The sequence below is a fragment of the Amblyomma maculatum genome, unplaced genomic scaffold (genome assembly GCF_055883805.1).
Source record: "Amblyomma maculatum isolate TAMU_Amacu unplaced genomic scaffold, ASM5588380v1 scaffold_20, whole genome shotgun sequence".
In the NCBI taxonomy this organism is placed as follows: domain Eukaryota; kingdom Metazoa; phylum Arthropoda; class Arachnida; order Ixodida; family Ixodidae; genus Amblyomma; species Amblyomma maculatum.
In genome coordinates this window covers 972,810-987,668 of record NW_028146745.1, presented here as the reverse complement: position 1 = coordinate 987,668, position 14,859 = coordinate 972,810, and the positions used below count along the sequence as shown (strand labels likewise).

The following is a 14,859-nucleotide window of genomic DNA, read 5'->3' as shown; positions in this document are numbered from 1 at the left end:
CGGTTCGACCGGAGAGTGCCACATAAAAATGTATCATCCTTCAACAGGCGTGACGCAAGCGGCATGCTCGCGTAGAAGTTGTCCACGAAAAGTGTGCGACCACAGCCGGTGAAGCCAGCCATCAAATTTACCACTACTTCTTCGACATGCCCCATGCCCGCTATGGCGTCAGATTTTCCGGCATATATTTGCACTTTCAATGTATAGCCTTCCTTCGTGCAGGCCTTGTATAGCTTGACTCCATACTTGTGGGATTTACCTGGGATGTATTGCCTGAAGGCGAGGCGCCCACGCCACGGAATCATCGTTTCGTCAATGACAATCTCTTTGCCTGGCTCCAACACTGAGCAGAAATTGCGATTCATTTTATTCATCAAGGGTCGAATACGATAGAGACGACCCTGCTGGGCGCTCGGTTCCTCGTTATCTGCGAAATTTTATATCTGTTATATCTCTACCGCCATCTGTGATATGATAGTGGAAACGCATTTCCATGTATTTGTGGAAACATATCGTCGCCGCACTGCAAGAAACGCCTCGTTGTTGGCGCCAGCGCGGCTGGACTGCATTGCGTGACCCACCGGTGGGCCACAACGCAGTGAACGTGTTAAGGAAACAAACTGGATTCCAAGGAAGGAAAGCATAGCAGGGGGCGGCAGAAAGTTAGGCGTATGAGGTTAAGAGGTTGGCTGGGGTCAAGTGGATGCAGCTCGCACAGGGCCGGGTTAATTGGAAGAATATGGGTGAGGGATTCGCCCTGGAGTAGGTATAGTCATGCTGAGGATGATGATGATAATAAAAATTTATACCAATGTGACTGTTCGGCTCTCGCACAACATATAACGTGGACGTTCTTGAGTCTTAACTGCTGAGCTGGTTGGTTGTCAGACATAATAATAGGGTATTCAGTGGAACACTGATGCACACAAGGTAAAGAGCAGCATCGGCACTTTCTGGTCTTGATTAATCACATGAAAGCAGCTCACATGCATAGCCTTCTAAGGTAATACGCACACGTACACGGTATAAACAAAAAGGCATCGATCTTATCAAAGCAGCCTTGACAAAAATGTTTGCTCAGGCTGATAAAAAAACACCTACGTACAACGCTTACAGTTGGAACCTGCTTTTTTAGTATAAAAGGCATATCAAGTTTCACAAGCTGTCTGACGTCTGCCTTTACCGAGAATTCTCACGTGTCGGAACCGTGCTGCACAATTGGTGCAAGAGCTGCCGTGCAAACCAAATCCCTCACCCTCCTTGTTTTTCATGTATTGTGCATGTTCCGTAAGTCAATAATTCACGCAATGGGCCGTCTGTCCTATATACTATTTCGCACGCGACAATGGAATTTCGTAGGCGCCACTGGTGGGTCACTTAGCGAACCACTGACGAGGCCTCTTCTTACAGTCGATGACTTATGGGCAAGTCTGGGGGGGGGGCAGAAAATGTCATGGGTACACATGCCTGTTTGCCGTATTTTGCCGGCCGTGAATTCCAATGTGGGAAAATGGATTCACAGCGGCCTTTCTTTTCCCGCCGGTTAATTTCGGCTCACACCAGCCTTCATTTTTATCAGAAGTGTTTCTGCCATTGTAACAGTCTGACTCAGGGATGTCGACATCAGCAAGCCCGAAAAATTTATTATTCCTGGCTTGCATCTCATGTACGTAGGAATTCCGCAGTGGGTTCGCAAACTGAATAGAAAATTTTAAAAATAAGGTGCTAAATTATGGATGGTAGACTTAGGTGAGCAGGTTCCTGCAATCTCTGATGCTTATATAAAGGAATGTGGTGCAATATCTTGCGTTTGAGGATTCTCTGTTTGAATTTACCTTATTAAAACCGCCTCTGTATGATTGGTCTAAGTCGTGCTTAACGCTTTCCTACGCTGCCTCGTGAATGTATTCCACATCCAGTAAACTGTTTACTGTTTAGGCCGTGGGCGCTCCCCGGCTGCTGCGAACCTGGTACGTGGCCAATTTTGGGCCTCCATATACCCGAGCAACCGCGTTGACACACAGTTCGGCGTTCACTCTGGCCAATGTGCTCGGGCTGCTGGCGCTGGCCGAGACTTGCTCAACCTAGTGCGTGGCCGACCATGATTCGCCCAATGGATGAGCAACCATGGCCAAATTGGTCGACGTTCAGTCAGGTGCCCGATCTTGGGCTTTAGGCATTACCTGACCTAAGCCCACCTGGTAAACAACCAAGGGCCGTCAATCGGTCGAACACCCGTGTACGGACAGGTGCTCTATCGACCAGCAGCAGATGGACGGCCGTAGGTTGGCATCAGGCCAATGCCGCCTTTGATAACATAGCTAAAATACCAGGTCGAAAACAGAAGATAAATTTCGCAGGCCTTGTTGCGATTGAGGGCAAAAAAAAAAACAAAAACAAAGCTGATGCATGTGCAACTCAAGCACAATTTGGCCAAATTAGAGAAGTGAGCATGACACTGAGGGTTTGTATAAAACTAGTATGCAGTTAATTACCAGGCAAATGGCATCTTGTGAGGGACGAACAAGTAAACAACATATTACACTCTGTAAATCCCTTTTTAGGAGACTGAGAATACTGTAGACATAAGGAACGTTTTGAAGAAGTAACTTTATGTCGCCTGCGCAAGGAACGCACCCGCCTCAATCACAATTTGTTACTCAAAAAAGAAAACCAACCCCTCTGCGAAGGGTGCGGTGGTGAATTGACAGTAAATTATGTCTTAACTTTATGAAAAAAATTATATTTTATCATTTTACAGCGAAGATATTCCTTTACGCCCCGTGTTGCTTTTAGGTGAACAAGCACGTCTTGATTCTTCAGAAATATTTACATTAATCGAAGTAGCTAGCATTCTACATAATAAGTATAACTCTTTAAACTATACCATTTTATTTTACCCTTATGTTCAGCACATCACACCTTAGATGGTGTTTAATACCCAGTCGCATTATTTAAACTCTGTTATGTTGCTAAAACTTCTTTTTATTTTCTTGTAAGCCATTCCCCTGGCCTGAGGCTATTTAAGAACAATAAATACGTAATGAAGTTTATATATGTCCTGAAGGTTAACCTCACGTTATTCTTATCTTCCATGACTTTGTATTTCACTTCTAAAAGCAGAGAAACGACCTCTATGAGAGCAAGAGATGTGGAGACTTGTGCTATGCAAAAAGTTATTGCCGCGGGGGGGGGCGCATTGCAGGACGTGTGCCTCGCGGTGCTCTTTCATGGCACTCTCAGCTGAGCGGCGCGAAGATGCACTTGTGAACTTCAGAGAGCCCACTGAAAAACGTTGCATAACTGGGCTAACATTTGGAGACTATTAACCCCATAAGCCGCAAGTTGACTAGCAATTTTTATCAGAAAGAATCGGCGTGATTGTTAAGCAGCAAAACTCGTCGTCGTAATGTTTAGTCTTGTACGCGAGCCGTACACACATCCGGGTGTTTGTGTTATGCTGGACGCATTTTTAAATAGAATAGTCTTACGCCCTCGCATTTACAATGGGCCAAAAGACCGAAGCAATCGCTTGGAAGGAGGAATTAATTTATTTTATAGTCTTTTACAGTATGCCTTTAATACTTTCTCTAAGTCGCTTTGGCTAAAGAGTACACTGTAAAAACAAAAACACCTTATTAGGTGTTTTCGCATGTCTATAACTAACACCCATGCACCCTTGAAAAAAAGTGGCTTCAGAGTGCCAGTACACCCTCAAAGATGGTGCTTCGGTTGGTCATAACACCCTTCTATGGGGCCAATGCACTGGGGTGTTTTAATCACCTTTACACCCTATTGCAGGGTGGAAGCAATGGCATTGTACCCTTACACCCCTTTATAAAAATCAGTGCGGATAACATCCATATATTGCATTCCCTAATTAGGAATTACTTTTGCCACTACACGTTCCTTAATGCTTTTCCTATGTGCACATTTGCAATCAAGCTTAATGGTATTCCTTTTAACCACCTGTAATGCCAAATGAGCATGTAAAGAGATGCTGCATGCCATTATTTTGACATCTCGAATGGCCCATGCCAGTATGATCGTTTTTTCAAATTCGCAAAGCATGTTACAAAAAAATGTCACACAGAAGGAAACTGGAAGTCTTTTATTTGGCATAGAAGGGTCAGGGTTCGGGCTAGCGGGCGCTCGGGTGCTGGTGGAGGGGGGCAGGGGCACTTGTGTTCTGTTTCTTCATTGATGCGCGCTATGGAACCTCATTTATTTAACAATACTGCCACTCTCCACCGAGAGCCTAGCAGACGGGCAAGAACATACATGGTATGTATGTAAATACCTAAAAAAATGAAAGAAGCAAAACAGTTCCAAAAAATGCAGACAACAAAGTATACAATTTTTTTTCAAAAACAGAACCGAACAATGAAAACAACAGCATGGTGACATTTCTGAAAAATCAACAACAAAACGTTAGTCGTATGCAACAATAATCGCAGTACACAATATTAATACTATTCTTTGTCAGTGTCAACGCGTGCGCTTGCATAAAATTTGGCCTTAAGCGATGAAATAAAGCGTCGTGCAGCGCATCTTGGCTTCGACACGCAGACGCCCAAAAAAAGGTGCTCTATAAAGCAGCACAAATTGTCGGACCCTTTGTCATATGTCAGATTGAACAGCCAAAATCGACCCATTATTGGAACAATACCCTAAGTAGAGTCGATGACTCGAAGAAGCTTCCGCTGCTGAATGAAGGGGAAATGCTCTTCAGCTTCTTTGATGCTGCTCCCAGTATATCCGACGCACGGTGTGGCAGGCTTTTCTTCCTGTTCCTTGATAAAATTGTGAAAGAAGTGCTTAACAGAGCAGCTGTATAAATATGCACTGCACCTAGCAAAAAGCAAATTCAACATATTTTCTACTCTATATTTAGAATACGCCAATGCCCCTTTAGTATACAGCAGTGTGCTGGAAAAGGGCCCTATCGGAAACCACTGGTGGTTATCTCACAATTAACAATGCAAAGTATACTGTTATGGTTGGTTCAGGAGGCACAAAGCCAGCAGTCTGATCAAGTCATAAATGAGAGCACATAAGGTCAACCCATTTTTATTCATGCAGCATGCTGTTGCATGGTAATTTTAGATTATGCAAGCTATTTTATCAAACAAAAATGGCTACACTCATCAAAAGCACCTGGGTTAGAGAACTTCAATGCTGCCCCACGAACTTTTCATTTCACATGAACTGGAATGCTTATTATGATAGTTAAAAATGTAAATAAACAATAAACAGCACTGGAGCACGGTGTTTACTACTAAAATATGAACAGCTGGCTCAATTGAAGGCTTCACACAAGGCCTACAGCATACCCTGCACTGGCCAAGTAGATACTGCAGAACCAAACAAAAAAAACATGGAAAGAGCATACTTAGTAATGAGGCACTACAAAAAAAAAAAAAACAAAGAGCATCACATAACACATAATGCATTTCTGAACTTTTGCATGTCTTCTTGTGCTAAGTATGAACCAGCCAAGCCCTAGGTCATCGCAATGCTTCCTGAAGTGTTCACATTTAAGGTTTAGTAACAAGGAAAAAGTGTTCTCGCTGCTCTATGTGGCAGTTCTGAAACTTCATCACACATTATTCATTGAAAGTGTACACTGGAGCTTTGAGTTGAGCGACAATTACATGTGCAACAGCAGAGCATTACCAAACAACCAAACAGCAGAAGCTCTAAAAAATGTCAACACTGAAGCATGGCATGTTAAAACATTTTCCACGCATAGCACATTGTATGCATAGACATCCAGAACATCAGTGGTGAGCCTCAAGAGGCGGCAGGAAGCTCAAGTGTTCAATAAGTTGTAATCGTTATAGCGGCAAGCAGTCTGAGCACTTTGAAATACTAAAGGTTCGAATACTAAAAATATGTTGACTAACTTGAAATGCAAAAATAACAATTTGGATTTATTGAGAATGTTTACTATAAATGAGAATGTCTATGACAGTGCCACATAGTTACTGCATGAAATGTTAGCATCTGTAGTTGAAGGCATTATATTTATACAGCATGAACCTTGAAACACAGCAATATTTTCTCCCAACCAATGTGGTAAACCTAATCTCAGAAGAATTAAAATTATTGCATCATTTCAAACTTGGCTAGCAAATTACAGCATTTTTTTTAAACAACTATTAAACTGCATTACCCACCTTCAGAAGCCTGTAAGATAAGACAATGTGGCAAATATTTCTTTTGAAGCAGTCTCAGATTATATATTCCAGACATTAGGAACATGTTAGGTACTAGCATGCATGAGCAGGTTGAGAGACCCCTTTCCAGCAAATGCTAAACCCCACCAAGCTGCCTGCAAGAGCCATCTGATAAAGCACTGCTGGTGCACTGCAGCAGAGTGCTTAGTCAAATGGCACACTGCACCAATCTTGACATTACCAGTTCTTCATCAGGTGACTCTTGTATGCAATACGACGTGGTAAGCATGTGATGGCAGGAGTCTCTTAAAAGTGCTTTTGATTGTACTTACAGTGAAATAATCATTTCACAGCAAAGAATTCACAGTTGTGATGAAAACTTGTGTAGTATTTCTATTTGAATTATGAATCCCTAATACATATTACAAGTTAGACTGTAAACCATTTTAGAAACAAAGAAAATTCGCTGATAATGTCAGTTTCAAGTAGGCTTCCTGACTATTCAAATGACAAAGAGAAAACTTACAAATGATACAAACAACATCCAGAGCTCCCGGCTGGTTCCCAATGTTTGCCTAGAGTTGCAGAATGCATACTGTCTGTACATCTACAATAGAAATAAGCAACACAACAATGGTGTTCCTCCTTGCAGGTAAAAAGAGACAGCCGAGTTTTGAGGCGATAAATTATTGTCTAATTTAGGAAGGTGAATAAACAAAATTGAAAACATGTAGAGGCACGCAAACTGAAAGCCAAACATCTGACAGCAAAAATTAGCAAAGCTTGTGAAGATTTGAATCAGGTATCACCTAATTCTCTGCTACTAGTTGAACAGATTCGAAAGGGCTGCACCATTACAATGGAGAAGAACAATAGGTAATTTAAATTTAGCTAATGCGAAAATTGTTACATATGAAGAAATGCACAGGCTAGTTATGGTTTTAATATCTCTCTGATGTTCAGCCATGTTTTTAGTATATCTATAAGGCAATGCAAAATGGCAAAAATGTAGGCATTTAGCGAAAAACTGCCAATTAGATAGCACATGCCGCAAACAGAAGGAAACAGCTGAATACTTACGCTTCTTTCTCCTTTCACGCATTCCCTCAGAACATACTTCGAGCACCCGGGCAATGTCCTTTTTTCTTGCACGAATGGTGTCCTTCAATACCAAGACAAGTTCCTTGTTAAGGCCAACTTCGACTGCCTCTTTGCCGTCCTTCTTGATCAGCATGTTGAAGTCATGTAAGAACTGCAAGTTTGTGTGAATGGTAGCCATAAAGAATTCATTTTACTCAATGTTTCAAGTAACTGAATATTAAAAATCATTGTACAAAAGCTAAGGCAATTGATGCCTTTGTACATATCAGAAAAAAAAATAAAAACTGGCATTAGCAAACAGCAAATACAAATATTTACTAAGGTTAGTAAACTGCAAAAACCATCAGTATTTTGCCACTCATCGCCAAACTGCAAGCAATATTAAGGAAAGTCTAATATAAAAAATAACTAAGCAAAAATTATGATCCTCCTTCCCTCAACTTGGCACACGGCTGAATGGCAATAAAATATGTAATATATCTCTAAACTAAGGGTCCCCGCTCAGCTTTAAAAAGTAGGCTTCAATTCTTAGAGACAATCTACAGACATGCATCGTTTATGCTAGCGATGCATGTCTGTAGATTGTCTCTAAGAATTGAAGCCTACTTTTTAAAGCTGAGCGGGGACCCTTAGTTTAGAGATATATTACATATTTTATTGCCATTCAGCTGTGTGCCAAGTTGAGGGAAGGAGGATCATAATTTTTGCTTAGTTATTTTTTATATTAGACTTTGTTTTCTGAAATTGTTTTCTGGGCCCTTTAAATCAGTAAACTGCTTTCAACACATACATTACAAATTTTTTAATAACAGTAAGTCACAAATTTGCCTGCAATATGCGCACTGTGATGAGCAAAGAAGGTAAACATATGCGACTAAGGCTATGATAACCGCTTCATATGTACATTTAAGCAAAAGACAAAAAAAAAAAAAAGTAAACATCTGGTCAGAATCAAACTCTGTAATAGCAACATCCGGTACAATATTTGGCCACGGAATTCAAGCTGTCGACCTCTACTTGAATGCTGAGGCATCAGTATCGAATATCGATTTATTCTAGTCTAAAGACAATACAAAAATCAAGTAATGCGGTCAAACAGTTATGTTGAAATGTGACCACAAAAATAATGAAAACTGGATGGTTTGAACCACATCAGCTGGCTTAGCACGTGTACAAGTGCCTTAATTGAAGTCTTGCTGAAAATAAAATACGTACCTAAATGATTCTTCGAGAGCGAAAGTAAACGCCATAACAAAAGCAGCATAATAAAAATGCAAATTCACACTCCATGCAACCGCAAAATATAGTCCTCGTAAAATGAAAAATGCTCCCATTGTGATTAAAAAAGGCAAATCCAGACGCGGGGAAGTTAACATAGGCTGATGATAGCGGCATATAGTTTACGCAGTTTGGAATAAACTATTATGCAACCAGGCCGGCCGACCAGCGCACTTCGATGCCGAGAGCACGAGCGCAGAGGCGTGCCGCGCTGAACGGCCGCCGAGAACGAACATAGCCTCCTCGAACAAAAGGTTGAACAGAAGGGCTGCGGGAGGACGCTCTCCGAGCAGCAGGACGGTGCGCGTCTATGCTCCGAGTAAATAAAAAAAAAGGGGGGGGGTCGCAGCGCTCCGAGTGAAAGAAGACGACGAAGCATGAAAGAGGTTTCAGGAGAGCGAGCGCGAAGTGTAAGAGATAAGGGAGGAGGGGGGAGGGGGAGTCGAGAGTGCTAGGAGAATTAAGGTAGTACGCCAACATGACCTTGCCGCACGAACGGAAGCGGTAGAACAAAACCGAGTCGTTGCGAACTGTGCGCAAGTATCAAACTGTCAAGAAACGAAAATCGTTTCGTGAACCTCCTGCGCGTACAAAATGCAAGGAAACGTAGCACGTAGTACATTATTTCTGTTCAAGAAAGTTGAGACTGATGTTCTTGCGCGAAATCTGCGTAACTCGCCGCGACATTTACCACATGTGCGATGTCATTTTGGCAGCCAGGTGAAAACAAGCGCGTGTCTCACGTTTTCATTTCAGCATATTTTGGAGCGTTCCGGCACAAAAAGACACAGAATGCAGCAATCCGGTAGGACACTGTAACCACAAAGCGCAATATGCGTGAGAATAGGCTTACCTTTACAGACGATTGCGTCAGCCGCAAAGTACGCTGTCCGCCTTCGTATAACCGGCACAAAACCAACCAGTGCGATTTCAGCGCGAGTGCAATGTAGTCGGCGCATATACCTCTTAGTCACGCAGAAAAAAAAATCGTCCATGCCTTCTTCTTTCAAACATCTCAAACATAAAGCGGTGCAGCAGTCCTTCGGCCTGAGCAAAGCAAAAAGAAGCCCGGACACTTGCCGACACGATAAATGCCCGTTTGCGTTAAACACCACATGTAGAAGGCACTTCACAAGCGTACACACTTCTGTAACACATATGCATGGGAAATGCAACACATTTCACGACGGTACACAATCGAGGAAGCACATTCAGCATTCGCCGAAACGTGGTCGGAACGCACCCCACAATGCTAACGGCCATATTGTGAAATTTGAAAAGAGCGTTCGTAGCTACCGGCGGCCTCCTGGCGGTGAAATTTTGTTTCAGTTTCTGTTTCATTTTTAGAAAGCACTCGTGTGTAATTTTAATTTTAGCGTTACTTTTGGTGCTTTATTTAGGTGTTGGGTTATATTAGCAGCGCCGCTTGTGTATAAAAGGCTACGAAGTTACGCAGCCATATACCACCAGCATGTTAGGTGATATTGCTTGCCCGTAACACCCTAAGGCATATTCTCCAACCAAAGCACCCCTTTGGCATGCAAGAGGTGATTTCCAATGGCACGAACACCCTAGACTCAGGGTGTAAGGGTGTTTTGAATCAGACAAATTCCCAAAAAGGTGTTTTTGTTTTTACAGTGTATCAAGAATGCGTGTAATAAATATAAATGGTTTTCGCATAGTTTTTCCTCTCTGTGTTATGATATCTATTCATTCCTTAGCGCGAACACATTTGCACCGAAAGTCATGTTAGCAGCAACGCACAGTCGGCTTGTGGTAGAATCGTGACAAAAAGTTTTGAAAGCGATGTTACATAGGAATAAACAAAAACAGAAGTGCACATCGCTAAAGACATTCTTGTTTAAGAAAAAGCTGTTTATTATAATTCACGCGGAACTACCGCGGCTATATTCCAGAACACTAACTTTTCCGGTGCTCAATCAAACAATATGTTAATAAATAAAATAACCTTGCTGTCATGCGAAGGGTGCATTCAGTTTTATACAAGAAATGCACATATAAAAAAATAAAGTTGTCATATTGCATATAGCAACAAAAGCACTGGCGCCACGACATTGATTCAAATTACCATGAAGAGTTCATAAAAGAACATTCCCTGTTTCGTCACTCAACGCTAGCCTGCGACATTTAAAAATACTTCTTTGCGAAAAGCATTTTTTCTTTCTAAATATGCGCCGCTATTTGAAAGGCGATTTTCTACCGGTCCACCGCATGTGTAGGAAACTTAGAAGACGTAGTCTAAACTAAGTGTCAGGCTGAAATATTCTCGAGGGTCCAAGAAATCTGCTTTAAACGCTCGTTGCTTTTCCTGTAAAAAGCAAACAACGCACTGCAAACGCATTGAGGAAACTATTAAAGGGCACACAGATAAAAGCAAAAAGAAGTAAAAACATCGATAGCGTTTACAATGACATCGTTGGTAGCAGTGCGGGTAATATGTAAAATAATTCATTTTAGACGAATAGGTGAAGCCAACTGTCGGTGAGGTCAAGCGAAGCACAGAAGGTTTTTATTATTATTTATTTTTGTAGTTTACCTGCTATAGTACTGTAAATTTTTAATGAAGAAAAAGAATGTAATGAAAATTGAACGAAAAGATACCGCACCGATGGTGGTAACCGAACCCTCGGCTTCGAAACATCGAGTCCGGTGCTCTTACCAGCCTGCATTTAATTATATATCTCCTTAAAATGATTGCAGTGCTTTTACAGGTGAGTAAAAAGAAACAATTAAGCAAATTCTCTACCCTTCGCTACTCTTCACCTTCAGTTCACTTTTAATATTTGTGTACTACAAAAACGTTATCTTTCAATCTCCTCCTAGAGAGCTTACGAGGGTCCACGCTCTGGCTGTTCCTGAAGCCATGGGTAGCGCTTGAGGGTTCTTGCAGAGCTTCCGCCCTCCTTGTAAATTCGATCACGTTCCAAGGGAATCTCGCGGTAACACACCACGTTACACGCCCGGCTCTATGAATGGGGATGGTGTTGGGGACCACTCCCATGGTTCAGTTACAGGCAACATTAGAACGAAGTATGTAGAGGGTGAGAGCTATCGATGTAGCTCAGTTATTAATATCACCGGTTGCGACATTTAAAAGTAGTGGGCTCTTTTCTTACTTCCGGCGCGTTGTGTTTCCTTTTACTTTATATTTGATTACTGTCTTCACAAAAAATACAGGACAACTGCAGGTGAATAACAAAAAAAATATATAAATAATTACTAACAATGCCCTACGCTTTTATTGGCCTCACCGAGTGTTGGCCTCTTTCTGTCGGGCGTCACAACGATCCCCTAATTTACTCTTCTATTCGCTTAACAATACTGGGTACGTTGCTTGTTTTGACTATTTGCAGTCTTCCCTCAGTACTGCTTTCGTTTATTCATGAACGTTAATTATTACCTTCAAAAATCTGAACGTTTGTCATTATGTCCTCATGCTATGCACTTATGACACTTAGTATTTTCCGCTCAGCAACCAGAGTAGGTACGGCACGCATGCTGCCCTGTAATTTGACGCTTCCTGAGAATCCCTTGCTGGAGGAAGAGGTGGTGGTGCCGCTGTAGGGGTATCAGCGGGGACCATTTAGGCATATTTTTTTATTCTAACTGGTTTGTCTTCGTGCTTTAAGATCTATGGCGGATCTATGCACCATTTTCTGTACAGTAAATAATGAACTAAGTGAACAGAAGTTATTAAAACCACGAGATTCTGATTGTTATACAGATATTTAGGAGACAACAAAATGCTCGAGCGATAGTTGAACAAAAATTAGTTTTGATTTTGCTCTGGTTAAACCGAGGGCTAGCGAATGATACGGAGTTATAGTTAAGCTTTGACGTTGGCGGTGGCTTAGCTCAACTAGGTCAAGACACGCGTAGCGAAAGCATGTGGGCTTGGCGCTGGGCTGCCTACTCCTTTCTCGTAAAGTGAGACAGCCGGAAATTCGGACTTGCCCAGAACTGCAGTGATCTCTGAGAAGTGAACTTCGTCAGTGACAGTGAATGTGTACGTCCTTCGACACGCTGCCTTAGAGCGTTTCGTACTTGAAACTTCAAGACTCTTCTGGGCTTTCACGTGAGCAGGACACGGCTCGTTTTCAGTATTGAATCCCGTGAAACACGGTAACTCGAACCACTTTTGCAGGCTGAATGTTCGAAACTATTTTGCCCCAGAAGGACCGCAGCGGGGTTTGCAGAGCCTCTTCTAAGCGCACAGCCCTGTGAGAGCCCGGCGCCAGGCCGAGGGATGCTTGTACCCATTCTTACCGGTGGGTGTCCGGCGGCGAGTTTCGAACGAACCATCCCACGCAGCCGAGACGGACTCCCAAACCACTTAACCACGACTGCGGTTCCGGTCCTTTCCAATCCAATCTAATCCCATCAAATCGAGGGTTATTCAATCCGATCCAGTCTATTATAACTCAGTCCAACTAATACAATGTAATTTTCTCCAACGCAATCATCTACCTCATCAGCCTGACTACAACCACTGAAACGCGAAGACCTCTCCCATATTACTCCAATTATCCCGGTCCTCTGCTACCTACATCCACTTGACCCCTGCGAAATTCTTAACCTCATCCGCCACCTAACGTTCTGCCGCTCCCTGCTACTCTTTCCTTCCCTTGGAATCCAGTTTGTTACCCTAAGCGACCATCGGTTATCCTCTCTTCGCTCTACATTTCCTGCCCATGCCCAGTTATTTTTGATTTCGACTAGAATGTCAGTAAACTTAGGTATTTTCTGACCCACTCGGCACATTTCCTATCCTTTAGTGTTGCCCATACACATTTGGTGCAGCGGTGACGCAGCGGTAAAATATCCTCCTTGCATGCAAGAGGACAGCGCTTCGAATTTCTGTGCCGCGCAAATCTCCACCGGATAAGAAAAAAAAATCCGCGTGGCAATGCAATTGCATATATAGGTTAGGGGTGCGACCTTATCCCGGTGAACATCTCCGGCAACGCACTCCCTCACTAAAACAGGAGTTGGCCACAACCTTCCATAATTAGTCCTATAAAACCCCGGCCCTCAGTGACCAGCGGCTGCGCAACAACTGACCACGGCACCGGTCAGACCTGTAGCGCAGCAGGGGGTGCTAAGAATTCCTGGCTCCACTGGACAGGCCGCCAGTGGAATCTGACCCTGGCAACGTTTAACGCTAGAACCCTAGCTAGTGAAGCTATAGTTTAGCAGTGCTGTTAGAGGAACTCGGGGGTAAGAAATGGGATGTCATAGGGCTTAGTGAGGTTAGGAGGCCGAATGAGGCATATACTGTACTGAAGGATGGGCACGTACTGTGTTGTCGAGGTTTACCGGAAAGGCGAGAAGTAGGAGTAGGTCTTCTTGTCAATAAGTATATAGCTGGTAATATAAATGAATATTTAGTGTTAATGAGAGGGTGGCAGGCATCGTAATTAGGCTTAATGAGTGGTATATACTTAAGGTTGTACAGGCCTATGCACCTACATGTAGTTATGATGACCAGGCAGCTCAAACATTCTACGAAGATGCAGAATCGGCAATGCGAAATGTCAAGACGCAGTATACTGTACCAATGGGCGACTTCAATGCCAAGGTTGAGAAAAATCAGGCATTAAACCAGGCAGTAGAAGACTATGGCATTGGCTCTACACTGTAAAAACAAAAACACCTTATTAGGTGTTTTCGCATGTCTATAACTAACACCCATGCACCCTTGAAAAAAAGTGGCTTCAGAGTGCCAGTACACCCTCAAAGATGGTGCTTCGGTTGGTCATAACACCCTTCTATGGGGCCAATGCACTGGGGTGTTTTCATCACCTTTGCACCCTATTGCAAGGGGGAAGCAGTGGCATTGCACCCTTACACCCCTTGATAAAAATCAGTGCGGATAACGTCCATATATTGTAATCCCTAATTAGGAATTACTTTTGCCACTACACGTTCCTTAATGGTTTTCCTATGTGCACATTTGCAATCAAGCTTAATGGTATTCCTTTTAACCACCTGTAATGCCAAATGAGCATGTAAAGAGATGCTGCATGCCATTATTGGGACATCTCGAATGGCCCATGCCAGTATGATTGTTTTTTCAAATTCACAGAGCATGTTACAAAAAAATGTCACACAGAAGGAAACTGGAAGTATTTTAGTCGGCATAGAAGGGTCCGGGTTCGGGCTAGTGGGTGCTCGGGTGCTGGTGGAGGGGGAGGGGGGTAGGGGGGCACTTGTGTTTTGTTTCTTCATTGATGCGCGCTATGGAACCTCATTTATTTAATAATACTGCCACTCTCCACCG

The 14,859-nt window shown here is 42.8% G+C and overlaps 1 long non-coding RNA gene across 1 annotated transcript; it reads right to left on the bottom strand.

Moving 5' to 3' along the window:
• Nucleotides 1-4,594: 4,594 nt before the first annotated feature.
• Nucleotides 4,595-7,374, bottom strand: LOC146171499 (uncharacterized). Its single transcript, XR_014702863.1, has 3 exons — nt 7,260-7,374; nt 6,706-6,786; nt 4,595-4,793 (listed from the first exon to the last, which is right to left on the bottom strand). It is a non-coding gene; the product is annotated as an uncharacterized LOC146171499 (long non-coding RNA).
• Nucleotides 7,375-14,859: the final 7,485 nt, after the last annotated feature.